This window comes from Pezoporus flaviventris, unplaced genomic scaffold (assembly GCF_033815535.1).
Source record: "Pezoporus flaviventris isolate CSIRO_AGI_PZ_B2104156 unplaced genomic scaffold, CSIRO_AGI_Pfla_v1 ptg000213l, whole genome shotgun sequence".
Taxonomy (NCBI): Eukaryota; Metazoa; Chordata; class Aves; order Psittaciformes; family Psittacidae; genus Pezoporus; species Pezoporus flaviventris.
In genome coordinates this window covers 3,263,656-3,276,260 of record NW_026892761.1, presented here as the reverse complement: position 1 = coordinate 3,276,260, position 12,605 = coordinate 3,263,656, and the positions used below count along the sequence as shown (strand labels likewise).

General features: G+C 44.5%; 1 long non-coding RNA gene across 10 annotated transcripts in view; it reads left to right on the top strand.

Annotated features, from left to right (window-relative positions):
* Positions 1-12,605, top strand: part of LOC133262696 (uncharacterized) — a 53,212-nt gene that overhangs the window by 15,596 nt on the left and 25,011 nt on the right. For 2 of the 10 annotated variants that reach the window (XR_009741380.1, XR_009741377.1), the window contains one exon: positions 4,770-5,445. The exons of the other annotated variants lie outside the window; for them this stretch is intronic. This is a non-coding gene — a long non-coding RNA (uncharacterized LOC133262696). Of the gene's footprint in view, positions 1-4,769; positions 5,446-12,605 lie in introns of those variants that run through there. 10 annotated transcript variants of the gene reach the window in all.

Below are 12,605 nucleotides of genomic sequence, written 5' to 3'. Positions count from 1 at the left end.
TCTGTCTCTCTTTCCATTTATTTATAGGCAGCTTAGAAGCTTAGAGTAACATGTTTGGGCAGTTGAGTGATCTGCAGCACTTAGTGTTTCGATGCAAAGCCTGTGTTTCTTGGGGAGCAGTAACGCTGGCCCAATTGCAGTATTTCTGTGAGCAGTGATTGCAAGCTCAGGTGCTTTTTCCTAATATCATCTTCCAGCATGGTGGGCTACAAGGAAAAAGGGGGAAAAAGTCACCTGTGCCTTATGACGCATGTAAATTCTTTAAATAGGTTATGCACATGGCAGTGTGCAATATCTGAGCATGGCTCTCGGTTGGCAGGGAAAGGCCTGACTTTATTGGCTCCCACTGCAGGAATGGTCGGAGTGGCTGTGATTTTGTAAATTCGATTTACTTGAGTTGTTTCTGGCAGTGGGGTGTTGGTGCTGCAGGGGGAAACCAGCTCCCCAGTGCTGCAACACCAACCATTGCGCAGCGGGGCAGGAGCTTTTGGTGTTTGGGGGCAAATTGCCTGATTATGAGATTGCAAGAAAGCAAAGTGGGGGGATTCATTTAATTTCCCTCCCCTGTTTTTCTTTACCTTTCCACCTCTTTTTTGTTGGCTTCTGGCAATGGCAAATACAACCATTGCTTGCCTCAAGCAGATCTTAAAACTGCTGAAACCACTGATTTTAATGCCAGAGGAGAAAACAAGGGAGGCTATAGGGTAGGAAGGCAGAGTTTGCTAACCTCTAGAAAGGATTTCAGGTATTCCAGCCTTTCCCCTCCTGTTTGCCAAGAGGAATCCCAAGGGGAAAAGAGCTCTGCAGCCCTGAGTTACTCGGCTGCAGGCTGGGCTGGTCATAGCAAAAGACATCTCTGCTTTGCCTGCTTGCTGCGTGCTGGGTGGCACTTCAGATACCGAGACCCAGGGCACGGAGGAGGACAGCACATCATAAAACCCCGAAAAGAAGAAAGCAGGAGGTGACAATTAAAGTATCTGGATTAAAACAATAGCTTTTACTTATGTCACACTGTAATAGCAATGTGGCTCTCAAAACAGATGGAGCCAAATATCAGGCTTAAAAATGCTCCAGGCTGGTGGTTACTGCTGCAGACTATTCCACTGCTATTAAACTTGCTTCTTTAATTCAGACCCGCTCTTCAGCCATAGCCTCTAAGAAGCTTAAATTAATCCTGACTGCCTGAAAGTGAAGCCATTTGAACCAGTGCAACATCAGGCAGCAAGTTCAGAAGAGGTCCAGGCAGCTGGGAGAGAAAGGACCCCGAGGAATTCCCCTCTTTGCTGGCCAGAGCCCATGAGGCCAAATGCTTTGCTAAAGCTGGTAAAATGGAACCAAATCAACTGTTCAATGGATTTGGTCCCCTTCAACCAGCTGTAGCTGTGCATTGATCTCTCAGACGCACCTTGGAGGATCAAACACTTGAACCGGACCAAGGCAACTCAGGTAGCAGAAGACAAATGGCCATGTGAACGCTGCCGATAAGGAAATTATGATGACTGGCATCTGCAGATCTATCACCTGGGCTCTAAACTGGTGGGCTGAGCCTGAGTCATTATGTAGTTGCCAGTCAATTCTACCTATCAGAGACCACTCAGGATTGATAACCTCTATCGTCCTCCTCCATTGATCTCAGCTGTAATTCAGGACTGTGTATTTCAACTGCAAATGCTGTGCATTTTCATGTGTATTGGCTTATGCCCACCCAGGAGCCCTGTGTTTCGTCTGCTGCAACGAAGAATAAACGTTTTGATCTGAAGCTCCCTCCTTGTGTTTTGTACCACGTGCCGAGCTGCTCGGTCAATAGGCTGTAGTGAAGAAATGGGTTGTTACAAGGCGACCAGAGCTGGGAATGAGTTGGGAATACCAGCTTTATTGCCCCAAATTGCAGATATCCACAGCCTGTACTAGCCAACGGTGTTTTTTTGTTTGGGAGGTAAAAAGCTGTGCTCCTAAAAAAAGATCCTCAGTTTGACTTCGTTAACCTGAAACACTTGTAAAGTGTCTGCTCCAGTCTGGTCCTTATAAGCACTGATGTTATGCTAATGGATTTAAAGAAAATCACTCACTTTCCCATGTAATGATTGGTGGGAAAGAAAGCTGGGCACCATCTTTTCCTAGCCCTTGTAAATCTATAGTACTATCACAAGCTATGAGTATTGCTGGTACAATGATGGATTAGATGCAAAAGTCTGATGCGAAATTATTCATGGACTTACTTCTTAATGACACCTAGCCCAAGTCAGTCCCTGACCTGAGAAAGTGCAGAGATTTATCTCTTTTCACACACCAGAAATTTGGTTTGCTTGATTCCATATTTCTGGTCCTTTAGCTACCATTTCAGTGTGCTTACTAGGGCCAAACGTATTCATGTGCTTTAAGATAAGGAGCTGTTTGATGGATCTGAGGCTTAACATGCATCTAATATTTATATTACTGAGTATTCAAAAGGCAAAGACATGAGGAGCAATGTTACTGCAGGAGCACCTTTCCTCAGCTAAAGGGAAAACAGTGCTTACCCAATTCTGCTAGCTCATTTTTCTGCACTTTAACAGTGCCTAAACACCCTTGCCAAAATCCTGCTGAAGTCGACATGGTTTTTTTTCTCCCCACATTTTTCAATTAGATCAGGCATGTACATGGTACTTCTGCCTGAGAACAAGTGCAGATTGAAAAGCACTTGTGGAGCTGAGAGCTCTCTCTTTTGGGATGCGGTGATCACTTCTCATACTGAAAAGACTGCTAAGATGGCAAAACTTCAGTGTCACTAGTGCCTCTATTGCTGCCGTGCAATGAGACCATCTTCCGTGCTGAAACCCCCTTTTGCTAAGCCCAGATCTGTACAACAGTGATGACTGATACATTTCCAGGTTGCTGCAGGGAAGATGCAGGTATTAAGTTGTTCTCTTTTCTTCTCTTTCTGTGGTTGATCAGTATTAAAGTATCAACACAGCAGCGAGAATGGGCTGTATCAGAACTGGTCAGAAATATTTCCTGCTTTTTTTTTTCTTTTCCTTTTCTATTTAACGCTAAAGTGGGAAGCAATGGATGAACTCTTGGAGAAGGATGTTTTCCTTCATACAACCAGCTGTTTTCTTGGAAATTACTATTATTTCAAGTTCTTTATTTTTCACAAATGAAACAAACATCCAACAATGCATTACAAGGGGCTTTGACCTGGCCTAATAAGAGTCACGAGCCTTTGCAATATGCATTTGCTGACATTTGTGCCTGCAAACAGAGGAAAATGAGCAGCTCCAACAAATCCCTGTGTCAGCATGGAGCCAGTTTGCAGCATGGGTAGTAAGGATGCCACACAGCACAGCTCTGTCCTCAGCAAAATAGCCAACTGGCCACCACCTCTGAAGCTCCAAGTCATGTCGTGACATACTGTCTTTCTCAGCCCATTATTTGCTTTGCAATTAGCAGTGCTGATTTCCGAGCACTACACAACCTCACCTTCTGATTTCCATCCTGGAAGCATCAAGTGAAGTATCCACTGCGACAGGAACGACTGTGTGAGCAGCAGTCACTGAGCAAGCTTCACCTTAACGCTGTTGCCACCAGTCCCAAGGTTCATAAAGAAGAATGGGAATGAAAGCGCAAGGGAAAGGGAATCCTCAGCACAAGTCCCTAATTGCTGGCAGTCTGGGCTGTGAATGATAGCAGGACTCTAGAGGAAAAGGTTGAGCAGAAACAGATGCTTCCAGCAGGCTGTGGCCTGGGTTTCCAAAATACCACCCTCTTCCCTCCTGCTCCCGCAATCTGGGTTATTCTCTCTTGTTCCCCAGGGCTGCATCCAGTGTAAACAACACCTTTATTAAAATTCTTCCTTCGTAAGGATAATTAAGTTACTAAAAAATGTCAAATGGGGAAGCTGGAGGAGTTGCAACGTGAACAAAACCATGGAATGTAAATGGAAAAGTTTTCTCCTTGAAGAAGTGTGATCCGTATTTAGGTACCCCCGAAGCAGCCTGAGCCTCGACTAGCAGGAAAGCTTCCAGTTCTCTTGAAGGTAGAGAAGGTATGAATACCCAGGAATCTCCAAAGTTGGACCATATATTTAGATGCTTAAATGTGGATCCCACCTTCAGGCACCCATGCTTGAAGATTTCTGCCAGTATTTTTATTGCCTAATTATATCTTTATGGAATGAGAAATTCATTTCACTTAGCAAGGAATTTCTTTAACAGTACAATTATGGTCTAGTCAAGGAAATATGATGCCCAAGCAGAAGGCAGTAGGTAGGCTTCAGGGGAACTTTCGAAAGGACTGCTAATACATAAGGACAAACAAAGGCACAGGCCATGAGGCTCATGGCCTGAAAATCAGATCTGCCTCAGTCAAGTTCCCATAAAGCATAGCTCTGGGTGGAAGTTTTTCCACTGACTTTGAAAACCCCAGGATCAGGTCCTGTCAAAGTCATTATAAGCCTTTAGCCAACCACCCTTAACTACATCAAATCTAATTGTCCTCCATATCCACTAAGAGGCTGCCCTGATGGCCCACCAGACATTGCTGGTTTCCTGGAAACCCTATTAGCTCCTCAAACAAGGCAATCCTGAGGACTCAGTCCTGCAAACCTTTTGTGCAAATATTAAATAACAGTGAATAATTAGTAGGAATAATCCTTTTTTGCTTGACCCTCTTCTGTAATAAAGACCTTTGTCAGCAAACGCAAACGTTATTGTGAGGAGCAATTCATAATCTAGAGCTGCTAAATACATCAGCCTGAATACACTAATACTCTAATATCCGTATTTATACAGGGCTTAAGGCATAAAACCAAGCACATTATCTGTCCTACAGACCTGAAAGCATTCATCAATCAAGTGTAGGAAGAGAAAGGTGATAAGGAAGGGACCCACCTCTACCTTTGATGCACCTGCAAGCACGTCTCTGCGTGGTGCAATCAGATCAGCTGGATTCTGTCCTTGGAGTTTTATGATGTGAGTTTTTTTCCTTCATCTGTTTTTCTTTTTCTTTTTTTTGTCTTTGGATGGAAGAGAAAAGGAAGGACAAGCAAAACCAACAGGCAGTAATTGTTCTGTGCTGACAGTTTGTCAAGTGAAGGAAGCACAATTTTAGTTAAGAGACCAGCACTACAGCGGCGCTTGAGCAGAAGTCTCTTCTTTTCCTCCCAGATGGCATTGACATATAGCCTGAAGGGGCTATCAGGATATAAAGCTAAAGATGGTTAAAGACGTTAAAAACTGTACAGTGTGAGCACCATCTACACCAGGACCATCATCTAGGAGGAAGATTCATCCTGACATATTGGGCAGAAGACAGACCTTCTACTGGTGCTCTCTGTAGCTGTTGAGCTAAAGGTATCTTTGAGAGAGGTGAAAAATATATATATTCCTGCTACTAACCATGCCCTTCTAGTGGGTCTTTATTGACTCTTGAAAAACTATGACCAATAAATGTAATGATCTGCCTTCCCCTTTCTTTCAGGGTGAATGATAGCTCCTGCAGGTTGTTTATCACTGGGTGCAATGACGGGCTTGAACCATTCGTGTCTAACTCCACTTCTCAGCAGGCTATTGAATGCATCCTCTTCATCACAGGGACACCAGTGTTTCCCAGATCCTGCCAGGGCTTCTGTTAATGATAAACACTGCATTCAGAATAAGCCTGCAAATCTTGCCATAGGAAAAAGGGAATTTGAATTTCTGCATTCCTTAGTTTAGTGTTGTGTAAATCACTGTAGTTTACTTGCACAGAGAGTGGGCTTAATACTCTTGCTTTTCCCTAATAAGCTGAACAGCCCTTTCATACAGGGGGTGCAGCTGGAGAGATAGAGAACTCCAAGGAGGGGCCTTCACCTGCAGGAAAATTCCTCTACTTCCTCCCAAAGCAATGAAAATGTCAATACTGTTGACACAACCCTTAATTAAAAATGACTGCCATAATCATGGATGCGATAGCCATGGGACATTAGTTAGGATTAATGTAAACAGTGAGATGTGCTGCACATGTTTTCCAAAGGAATAAAGGGCTGGATGATGGTATCTTCTACAGATCCAAGTGAGAGCAGAAGAAGGCTGCCTCGGCTCCTACGCTCCTTTGACACCCAGCCCTGGTGAGCTGTGCAACGGTGACTGCCTGCATTGAGCTATTTGCAACCACGAGATAAAACGTGCCTATGTGTACTTCTTTGGCTGAGGTTTAAGCAAACGTCCTTTACTTTGTGTTTGACGTGGTCATAGCAGCTTGGCGGGTTCATGCATTACCTCAGTTACTGCGGCAGTGCTGAGCTGTAGTAACACCCCAGCCTGCAGTGTGGATAAGTCATCCTTTTTTCTCCCAAAGAATAAAATCCTTCACATTGGGGTATTCAGCAAACAGAATTACAACAGAAAACAGCTTGTCAATGTCCCATTTATTTTCTTACGCAATTGTTCTGCCTGGATTGGACAGGCTCCCTGTTTTAATGGTCATCTGCTCTTATTTATCCCATGCCTGTGATATTAACGCACACCCAGGCATCTTAGCTGGGTATAGGTAGCTGTCTTTTATTATACAACACCAAAAATAAACACTGTGATGTTCAAAGTAGGCCCAGGGCTGCAAGGTGGGGTTGTACCACAGAGCTGGGGTTGAGCATGGAAGGTGGGCTACAAGCAGCTGGGCAGAGACAAACTGGAGACCCGGTACCTCTTACACCTAGGAAATAAGTTGAATCTGGATCCGCAGCTTCTGCATCATGGCGCAGGTCCATGCCATCAGTTGCAGATGATTTATGTGGTTAACATGGCCAGCCTGACTTTGCAGGTTCCCCTTGGGGAAATGCCCCCCTTGATGCCCACAGGGCTTGTTCTGTGCAGGGCTGCAGGGAGGATGGTGCTTGCCAAAGCCTCCCCATCTATCTGCCAGCAGGATCCAGCGACGTTACCTGCAGCAATACTACCAGGTCCTTGTGCTTGTAACAGGTTGTCAGACTATGTGGTGCGGTTAGGAAGGAGCTGACACGTGTCTTGGCCCTTGTTTTATACACTGTTGGTCTCCAGATCCCTTCTGCTGCCAGTTGCGGGTGTTTTTTGCACTTCTGAATAGGCAGGGTGAGGCTGGGAAAGCCCAGAGGTTTGCTGCTTGCGCTGATGTTAAGAGATGCGATTCCATGGCTTTACTAAGACTGCTTCATCTCCTGCGAGTGAAGCTGGAGTTAAGCCTGGTGTAACACCCTTACTTCACTTTGGGGATGAGCATTTCATTCTCAGCTGTGTTGGAATGGCTGAAGACTTCCCAGTAATACCTCTTCTTCATTTTGAAGCTTTGATTGTTATATCCAGCATACAGCTTGACACTGGAAATTTTTATGTGGGGTGTTAGTAGGTTCTCAAGCATAGACAAATTGATTCATGAATGGATTAATCTGATGCATCTTTTAGATGGAAAACTGACATAATTTTCCATCAGAGACCCGCTAATAAAGCACATTTACTTGGTTAATCCATTTTTTTTTCTGTACTAAGTGCACTACATAAGGTATAAAAATATCAAATCAATAGCCAAAGAGTATATACAAATGAGACTGAGTGATCAGAAACCATGTGGCTTCTTGGAGGACTCCAGTCTCGTTTAGGCTGTTGAAAGACCCATTCCCAAAATCACCGCAGGAGAGGGAAGCTGTAAAACCCCTGGAGCAGGGAGCGGGTGCAGCAAGCCACATGCTTCCAGGGTCTTCATGGCTTCAGCTCTCCTACCCCCCTCCCTGTTTTTAGAAGGAGCTGGTTTGAAGGTGCTGGGGTTTTCTTCTTTATTAATTTCTTTATTATTGCAGAAGGAGCCACGTAGCGGGGTGTAAAAGACAAAGGCATCTGCCAGTGCACGGAGCCTGTCCCAGCCTGCCAGGGAAACTGCGCTAAGTCCCCTTTTTCATCTGGAGCAGAGCAGTGTTATTGCAAAGAAAACGCCTGCACAGCCTTCTCTCTGCAAACACTGCAGCCGTCATTCGATCCGTGCAATTCTCTTGTGTGAGCTCATTTAACAAGCGGTTGCTTTGCAGGCTGTGGAGAATTGCCTCTTACCTAATAATTCTGCTAATTTGCTTAACTTCCCCAGATTGCAAACAGCCCTACTCTGAACAAGCAGCTTTCTAAATGAACCTACAGACAAGCTCTTGACAAGAGGGGAAAGGAAAGGTGGATGGCTCAGGAGGTTGGAGTTCGCAGTCTTTTATGTTTGACCTTTGGGCCAGCGTTCAGATTTGCTTGTTGGGAAAAGTGCATTCAGGATATATTTTCTTCAGGGATTTATGCTACCCTTTTGCTTGTAATTATTCTCACTCTATGTCTTCCATAAATTAAAGATGCTTCTATCAGTGAGCTCCAGTCCTCTCAATTATCTTGCTTATTTGTGGCTGTGAGCTAACACCACACCACGATTGCCATCTATGCAAAGCTCCTGGTCGGTGGCTACAGGCAGAGAAATACATGGGAATACAAATGTCTGAGAAATCCCAGGAAAAAATGAAAACTCCAGTAAAGGTAAATGTCAGACTATTTAAGGACAATGTTAACTATTGATTTTTTAGAGGAGACTGCCTCTTCAAAGGATGGCAAGCATGCCTGCAGATACAGACCAGGCAACCTAGATGGATAGCGGAGAGAGGGAGGCGAGCGATCTAGGAAGACAGAGATTTTCTGGGAGAGCAAAATGAACCCTTTATGACGCCTTTGGGATTAAGTTCTTTTGCAGTGTCCACCCTTCAACCCATTTAAACACCATGACTTTTCCAAGAAATGAAGGGCAAAGAAGCAGTGATAAGCAATACAGAGATAAGCAGCAAAGTACTCGTTTCACCGGTGTTTCCCAGTGAAAAATGAACCCTCAAGCACACCCCGTGATTTGTTGTCGAAGTGGCAAAGCTTACCCAAGTTCCTGATTCTGCTTCCAGCAGAGATGTTCATTGCTCATTCTCACACCACGGAGCAACTTGGATGCATTATGCGGTGCTTTCTCTTCCCACCAGCACCTGCCTGCACGCGTGGTGAGACCACCATCCAATATATCTTGTTAAAAAATGCATATATATGTACATATACATTATATATGCCTGTCTATATGTGTATATATATACTTACCTTATGGCCCATGCTGTGATATCCCTGCTAACGCACCTGGAAGCAGATATTCCTGGCCTCAGATGTGTGCATCTGCAGGGAATTGTGCCTTTCAAGCTGTAGCACAGAGATGATGCTGTACATGGTGCTCGAGGAAAACGGCATGATAAGAATTTAGTTAGGGGATTTAAAGGTCTTCCAGGCCTGCATTTTCAAAAAGGGAAACTTCTTACCTCGATGGGTGTTTTGGAGCTGGAGGAATGAAGGTTCTAATCCGGTGAAGTGTAGTGTCAGAGAGGGTAAATTAATTTTGCAGCTGGATACAACGCCTTTTTTAAAGGCTGATTTGGGTCTTAAAAGAGAAGGTATTACACATATCTACTCAGCAAAGGGAATGGGTGACACTGGCGGGGTTACTACTGACTTTGGCAGGTTTTAAAGTGGGTATGTGAGGGGAACACACCCTCTCAGTGCCCTGTGTTTCCCCCCTACAAGTCTCTTGGGGGCTTCAGTTTGATGATCCCTGTAGGGCTTATAACCACAGCTCTCCTTCTTTGGCAGCCAGCTCCAGCTGCAGAATACCCCAGTTTGTGGTAGATCCTAAACACAGCACAATATGGTATTGCTGCCTGGGGTAACTTTTGGTTTCCATGTATTATTTCAATAGGCAGGTCTTCAGACAGTGTTAAATGACAGATGATGCAATTTTTGAATGTGATGTTCATCTGAATTTTATTTTCTGATGTTTTGACTCATTGACTTGATGTCTCTCTATTATGCACACACCTCTGGAGATGTTGCTGGCAACGGTTATGCATAGCATTGAGTTAGTGAATAAAACCACTCCAGGAACTGCTTTACAGATCACAGTATCGTTTTCTCTGTAATTGTCCCACAATTGGTGGAAGTTATATGGAGAGAGTGGTGTGCTCTGACAGGCTGCGTATTTTTGCAGGGTGCATCAAATCTCACTTTGGCTTCTGAGACTTATTTCTGATGGTTCTCGGGGATTTAACTTTAAGACCAACGTATTTTAGTATCCCTATATGCTCCACTGTTCATGTCATCCAGCAGCAACTGAGGATGAGCTGTCTCCTTAATATGGATGAGGTACCAATTTATCTAAGTTATCACCTCCCAATCTCTCATTCATCTCCGCTGTTAACTGCTGTGTTTCTGACATCCATACCTAAACTATCAGCAACTTCTTCTCCTTCAGTTGAAACCATAAGTAATTTTTGGCTGGAACTTCTTGTTATGTATATAAAGGCTTCTTCTCCCAGCTGGAATTCAACCATCAGATGACTGAATCAGGCTCTGGACACTGCATTTTAAACCCACAACATTGCATAGATCCACACAGCATACTATATCAAAAGTCTTTCTACCATATGAAAATATATGACCAAATTAACATGTCCCAGGCTTACTTTGAACAATGCTGCAGCCCCAGTTGTGTACAGCTCAGGCATTTGACTGCAAAGTCAGCAATAACTTCCCCCTTCCTGACACATTCCCAAACCGGCGAAACTTAGCTGTACTCCTGGTATTCTCCCTATAGAAGGTCCCAGTGGTATTATGTATCAAATAAAGGTCTCATTACTTTGTTTCTCGTTCCTTCATGCCATTGCTCTCATTAATCATTCTGTTCTTCAAGCCGGTGCTACAGCCCATTAGAACCATCTCATTCCCCATCCCTAAATTAGAGCTTCCCTCCCCTGCAGTTCCTTGCCCCTCTCTGCTGCACATGTCACAGGGAGCACTGACCCACTGGGACCACTGCTGGTGGTGGGGCCACTGCTGGATGGCTGGGGACCTTTTGGCTATGAGCTCTAGACTTGAGTCGTCATGCAAAGAGCATGGTCTCCCCTTTCTGCCCAGCCTTGTCTTGGGGCTCCTGGGGATGCTGCCGCTGCTGAACACCCCAATGCTGTCAGCTCTGTGCCTTGCAGCATCTCTAGATGCAGTCCCCGTCCCAACCCACCAGCCACGCAACAGCACTTCTGTTTCCAGTGTGGGACCAGGGAGATTGTGACTTTCTCCTTTTCATTCAGGAGCACAAATGACTTGCTCGAAGCACTGCAATGTGATTCTCTTTGTACTGAGGATGAAATGCAAAAGGGTAGAAGAGCGGGAGTAAAGCAGATCCCCCCTCAGATCTATGGATTCACCAAATCCAGTGATTTATTCATTTTAATTAGCCTTGGAATTAATGTGTAAGTGTATATATATACACACACACATGAATTTATATAATGACACATAATTAATTTAGAGTTTGGCATTTCAGAACAGGTAATTAAAATAGTTCATTGTTGATTAATCACTTGAGAAAGAAATTATTAGCGATATCACTGTTAGCATTATGTTTATTACTACAATTTAGGGAAATTAAGGCAGTTCACTTACATTAAATTAAACATGAAAGCACAGCTGTAATATACTCTATAGACAATATCTATTTACTCAGAGAGCAAATGTGATGTGTGCATTACTGTACATTTGCTAGGTCATACGTCTTGGATGGCCTCTTCGTGTCACCGACAGGACTGTAATACTGACACACAGACAATTCCCATCTCTTTCTGTAAATACAAAAATAGGATCTGCTGGACTTCAGCACTTGCTCTGCACTGCAGTGCTCCAGGCAGCTCGCACTGGTTTGTGGATGCTGAAGGCAGCTCGGACCCATGTGAGATAGAGGGTGGCTCTGCAGCACTGCAGCCAGACGTGGGGAGTGGGGAGCTAACAGGGACATACAAAATGTAACCCCCCCCCCCCAAAAAAAAAGAAGAAGTGGGATAGAAACTCAAGCTTTCACTCCTCAGCAGGACCCCGGGTCATCATTTTGAGCCAGATTATAGCCAAACTGCACAGAAACGGAATAAATCTCAGCCTGACTCTATGAAGTGCTAAAGGCTTAAACAGATCGTTTAAGTGTAAGTTGAATTTGATTTTTAAGCAGCTCTCTGCTGGGGTGGGGAAGGATTTTGCCCTGTGGGGAAATAGGTATCCTTTGCTTTTGACAGCTGTTTTGTCTGGAGGATGTTCAGCCCGGAGTGAAAGGGAGCAAGAGGGAGAAGTCAGTGGAGATGAAGAGGACCCAGAGCATCTCACGTCACGTTTCCTGGATCTGTCTCTCTGTGGTTTTATAGCTATGGGAAACAATCTATAATTAGGTGTATAAAATAGGCCTCTGATCTCCTTGCTTCTGGCCCAAAAGAGCCTGAAATTGATAACTCAATTATCACTGCTGGAAATACAAATAAATTAAAAGTACCTGGTAGGAGGAACTCTAACAGAGGGACACCCATTCAGCATAGCGAATGCTGCTCTTTAATTGCAAGCTCAGAGGCAGTTAAAGCCCCAGGGCTCAGGCTGGAGCAGGAGGGGGTGCAGGCTGAGCCTTTCCTCCTTGGATATGTGGGAACAGTGCTACTTAGTGTGATGGAGCCAAGTGCCCCTATTGAGCTGATGAAGGTGATCCCCTTCTCAACCCAGGAGCAATGTCACAGTGAAAGCTTTGGAAGTGGTGAG